The sequence below is a fragment of the Sparus aurata genome, chromosome 3 (genome assembly GCF_900880675.1).
Source record: "Sparus aurata chromosome 3, fSpaAur1.1, whole genome shotgun sequence".
NCBI classification, from domain to species: domain Eukaryota; kingdom Metazoa; phylum Chordata; class Actinopteri; order Spariformes; family Sparidae; genus Sparus; species Sparus aurata.
Window position 1 is genome coordinate 4,317,305 of NC_044189.1, and position 6,000 is coordinate 4,323,304.

Below are 6,000 nucleotides of genomic sequence, written 5' to 3' on the forward strand. Positions count from 1 at the left end.
CAGTACCTGGGGATGAGGTGTGGAGGGAAACAGGCGCTTCATTAACACGAGAAGTGTGATGGAATCATTCTAATGTCTTCAGGCGGCTCACTCAGAGTCCAAATGTCTAAATGTGTCTCGGGTTTCTAAATGTGGAAATCAGAACACAACAGCAGGAGGGCTGCTGGAGACGTCTGCGTCCCCTGACGGCTTCTAACCTGCTGCTGCAAAACATCTGAATCCATTTAAAATGTGAAATAGAGACAAAACAATCTCAGTTTGATGCAACTGGCTTTGTTTTTGTCCTATGTGCACTTGTGTCTGTCCTCTAAACTATCCAGGTGTTTCCTTTTTTAAGTGCTAAGCTGAATGTTGATGCCGTGCAAACATCACAACCTGTGGCGTTGTAGCATGTGGGACCCTCTTTCTGATTATAAAACTAAAACACACGATGAAGCAGCCGGTGTGCTGACAAATAACTGGAGCTTGTTCAGTCATGCAGACTGGGAACAGGCATCCTGAGGGCCTCCCTGCCAGCAGGGGGCGCAGACAGAAGGGCGAAGACATCATCTGCCTACTTTAAAAATGTTTCAAGAGGCTCTGTGGATTTCTCAAGCCCGCAGGAAGTGGGTCGGGGGTAAATACAACCGTGTAACTACAGCATCCTGCGAGGCACCGCAGCCAAAATAGACTTACACTGTGAAAGAAGCAACTGTAGAACGATAGATACAACCCACGTGAAATGACTCCTTTCAAAACAAACGTGACGTGACGTGAAGCACGAAGTTGATGTACAACATATGTACGGAAGAATATTTAGCCCCGTGTTACCAGTGTCAGTCAGAATTGCCGCTCAAGGCCGGCGGGATGCAGTGCTATCATGAATGGCCACTTCCTCATCATGGGTGCTTCCCCCCCGCCGTGATATTAAATGTGGCGACACTTGATAGATTTATTTAATTATAGACCCGTGACCCATATTCTCGCCTCCTCAGTCAAACACACGTGAATGTTAAACCCACGTTATTAAAGGAAGTGTGCGGCGGAGCGCCTCGCCCCCTCCGTTAGCTGCCTCAAGCACCGGACAGCTAACAGGAAGCAGGTTGAATTTGTCTTCAAATTAAGAGCTTTACATTGCACCCCATTGGAGTTTAGAACTGGGTTCTTAGCGGGGGGCTTTTAATTTGAAAGTAGCGACTGTTAGCAGCTTGCCGCTACAACAAGAAGCGGACAACAGAGACAGCTACAGAGACCGAGGAGACGCTAGCATCTCCTGGATCTCAGCGGCTGTCTTGACGTCCATGGATGAAGTGATGGACTGACTGCTGTGATCAGCTGTTTCCTGGTTTTAAAACTCCCCGGCTGTGGGTTGCACAACAGTGCACGTCATCGACAACTCTGCCCACCTCGCGCAATAGCCGGCACATTGACGGCTTGGATTTACAGCAATGGAGGATGAGATAAGTGTTCCCTCCAAGGCGTCAAATTGGCGGACCAAAAGAGACCCCCAATATACCGCCTTCTGTCTAAATCTGTGGACCTAGACGCCAAAATTGACGGCCAAATTGGTGGCTTGCTGCCCAGTATAAAAACGGCTAGTGTCTCGTTTTGGACAAAACAACATATTGCATCATTGGGTAGGTGATGAAGACAAAGAGTCGGCTTCCTTTTTTCTATAATAGTCTGCACAATCAAGGTGAGGATGAAGCACAGTGGGGTAAAAGTCAAAAGTAGGCAGGAGCGTCTAACGTTTTAAGTGTGTGTCTGCAGGGGGCTGATGATCACTGAGGGATGCTCGGATTGCGTCTTTTAAAAAACAGTGACGACAACAAAAACTTCTACCAACTTCATCTAGGTTTTAGGATAATAAAGGTAAAAATGTGTTGGACGTAAGCACAAAAGTTTTGGCCTCCACATACTTCATTATATCTAATCAGATTAATATTGAACCAGACTCTGCAGACACAAACATTTAAGAAGTTGGAAGCTGATCAGATGCAATATGACATCATGTATACTTAATTGTTTAATGCCTCCGTCAGGTACTTATGGTTGTGATTCTCAGAGGCAAAGAAACGAGACAGGGAGGCCAGAAGGGACGAATAAAGGAAGCAGAGAGGAATGATTGTGGAAAGGAGAACAGACAGGTAGAACAAGACAGCCTTTACAGGTTTAATAAGGAACAGTGAGGGAGCCAAACTAAGACGGATAGTCAATATGGATCAGAAGGCTGCCAGGGGACGGATGGAGTTGAGACGTTAGTGTGTGTGTGTGTGTGTGTGTGTGGTGGCTGTACACAGGAGGGGAGCCAGAGTAATAAAGACAGACGGAGAAGAAATCAATGCCCAGGCCAGAAAGACAAACATTTAGAAATGAAGTGCAGTCCTCCCTCCTCCTCCTCCTCCGTAGTGACAGTAAAAGCCGGTCGACCAGAACTTACACTCACATTCTGAGTCCGACCGAGGACGCTGTCGTAACACGGCGAGCCCCGAAAAGCTTCTTACTCAGGTGAATGCAAACAAACATCAGTGTAAATGTTCAAAAGTAAGAGTTTGTTTGCACGACTTCCTGTTAGAACATCACTTTCATTTCAACGCGATGAGCATGACGAGGGAGGAGGTGTTGGACGGTTACTTGATCACGAATTGATCCGAAACAAGGGAATTGCAAATGTAGACTAACAAACAAACAAACAAACTCCTAATTGATCAATAAGGTCTCCTATAAGGTGTCAGCTGGCTGGAGGGAGTCTGTCAGAAAGCTGAAAGTCCAAACAGAGGAAAATAGTTCTTAGCAAACTTGTCCGTCTGATCTGCAGTGCACAGCTGACGCATATTTAATGTCTTTATTGTTGAGAGTGAGCGTCCGACATCATGTCACATTAGACGCTCATATGCAGGCCAGACATGGTGTCACTGTAGCTGCTGTTATCTCAGTTAGCTGTGCAGCTAACGCTCCAAATCAGGAGCAAGGAGCAGGATTAAGAGACAGGACGGGCCTGGATTAGTTGGTTAGCTAACTTCAGTAGACACCTTTAACACAACACCAAATTTGTGTAGTTTCTGGGCTTTCCTCCTCAAAGGTGTCGGCATGTAGTTTGATAATAAAAGAATTCTGCGGAGGCAAGGCTGGGTGGAATGATGGAGCAATCTTTATTGAAACCGAATCTAGAGCCCTGCGTCCGGATCAGATGCGGCCGCGTTCTGATATTCTCAAATCTCTGGAAAAAGCAATCCCAAAATGCTTCTCCCTCTGCCCTATCAGAACTCCCATCAGCCTTTGATCTAAGGAGATCTACCAAGTGCCACCCCTTTTCTTCTCTTCCTGCAAGGGCCTTTAGTGTCCCTTTTCCAGTACACACCCAATTCTTCTAATTGGTCACTTTGGTACATTATCCAATAGACTAAAAGAGGAGTTGACCTGTCTCCCTCACAACTCGTCTAACTTGGCTGCGGTCAACTTTAGGTCTTGTCCCCAAATTGACATCTCTATCCTTCTACGGGAACATAAACGTTTAGACATATCCCACCATTTGGCGTGCGGGCCAATCTCAGGTTTAGTACTTTATGATGGCCTGCTGTCTGCTAACCTTTAGCACTCACACAGTTGAAAAACTACTCTAGGACCCCTGGAGCTGTGAGTCTCACTCTGTCTGCATTCCTTAACTCACCTGAGGAGAAACAATGAGTCATCACGCAATCTAAACTAAGTAAACTCAAAAATCAGAATGTGTTGCCATCCAGATACCTCACTTGTGTTACCATATTGCAGCTTTAGGCATAAATTAAAGAGTCTAACATCTCATCTGGACTGAATCCAGGTTTGAAATGAGGCCATAGCGGTCCTAGTGTACCCGTTGAACCCTTGTTGGCTCATCACGTTGCCTAAAACTTTATAAGCGCAGCTATTTTTCATTAGGTCTAAGTTGTGTTCAAGTCCCTCTATTAAATATCTTTCCCTAAATCGGGACGGACCAGCTGCCCAGACAGGAGTCTGTCCCCACAAAAAAGGCTCAGAACTTCCTCCTCTGATCAGAAGAGTCTGTTCAGTGCAGCTGTGAGCTCAGAAGCATTACATCACTCTCTGCTAACATCAAGTCTGAGAGGAAACTTTATAATTAGTGTCAGAGCAGTTATCTGAAATCACAAAAAAAAGGATTATAAGGTGGTCTGAAATGAAATTGGACCGGCTCAAGCAACAGCTCTGTTTGCTCCTACAGCCCCTGAACGCCCCGCGGTGCACCTCCACAGGTGGGCCCAGTTATTTGGGCTCAGAAACATCAAGGTGTGAAAAAAAAAGAAAAAAGCCTGACTGACATCTCTTTAAATGCCGCGGAAGATTTGCTGCACCTCTTGCATCAGGCAGGACAAATCATTTCTTCAGACCCGGACCGGCTTCCACCTTGCAGCACCTTTCACAACACATCCTGATTATTATTCTACGTTTTCTCACACACGCATTTACTACCTTTACATCGCACCACATCAACCCCCTCAAGCTATTCTGTTGTTGAGAGGGAAAGACATTTGTGTGTGCGAGCGAAACGTAAATGACTGTTGTGTGTTATGTTTGCTGATAAAGAACACGATGATCCAGAACCGCTTAATATTCCACATACATACGAGCTCAAATGCGTTATGCAAACGCTGACTCACGCTTTAATAAATGCATCTCATTTCTCCGCGCTGCCATTGTTACATAAGTGTCAACATATGCAAAATATGTTTGTTGATCTAATCAATCTGTGACTCATTTTCTAACCTATTCCTCGTCGCTGCATCTCACACACACTTTCTAATGTCGTCAGCGATGGTTAGTCATACGATTAATTATAATAATACAATGTTAACTATTTGAAATAACTACTAATACCAGATTTCTGTTTCTCTCTTGTCACCAGAGGGGAACGTTTGACTAATTAGCGGGTAAAAATAAATCTGGATCAGAGTTTAAACGTCTCTAATGAAGAGCAGCACTGTGGCCCTGATGTGTTTCTCTAAGTGCTTAAGCCACAACGTTAATACATATTACAAAATGAAACAATTCAATCGTAATTAATTATGAGGGGGATTAACTGAAAAGGTCAAAAATACCTCATATGGCCCACAATGCACACAAGCAGTATGAACATGTGATTTATTCTTTGTTTCATGCAGCTCATGTGCACCTAGAATCAGGCATGACAGTAAAAACACTTTTTAATCTTATTTCTCTCAATACAATACAATAAATGCATAACTACTATGCTTTTTCAGCATTAGGAGCCCAAATCCTGCCATTAAGAGGCTTTACTTTGCCGTGCCACATTACTTTAAACTAATTAAATCACTGTGGCAAAGCAGAGCAACTGTCTTTTATTTTTTTTTGCCATTTCTGCAGATGTCTTGAGCTTTTTCTACAAGCCAAGACGATCAGGTGGGTTTTAGTCCCACTTCCTTGGTTAACTTCATGCTCTTTACAAGGTCCATTACTGGAAGGTCAGATTATTTTATGTGAATTTCTGTAAATATATTTTGAGTGGACAAACAGACCGCCATTTTTTCCGGGAAAAGCCCAGTGGCAGACCAAATAACAAGTGCAGAACCAATCAATACTCGGACAGACTGTTAGACCAAACTCCATTCTAAAAACGTGTATTTTAAGGTAGGGCAATGTTTTTTACACATCAAATTGTGCAGTAATGCTTTCATAAGACTCTTATCAGATTATCTGCGGTGTACAGGCACAATCGGCTCACACATTAACACATTTTTTATGAAGCCCGGACAGGTATTGACCGGCCGTGTCCAAGAGTTACCCATTTTCATCCTCTGTGCGAGCAGCCCGAGGCAACAGATCTCTTCTAATACGGTACTTTTTTGTTTTGGAAAGTAAAGGCAATTGTAAAGTGTCGCCTAAAATGCAGCACAGGAGCTTTTAAGCACAGTATCACCAGCTTTCAGCACTGACGATAAACTGCCATCTCAACTTTTGAACGTGTTAAATGAAATGACATGATAAACAGACATTAATGAACAAGGA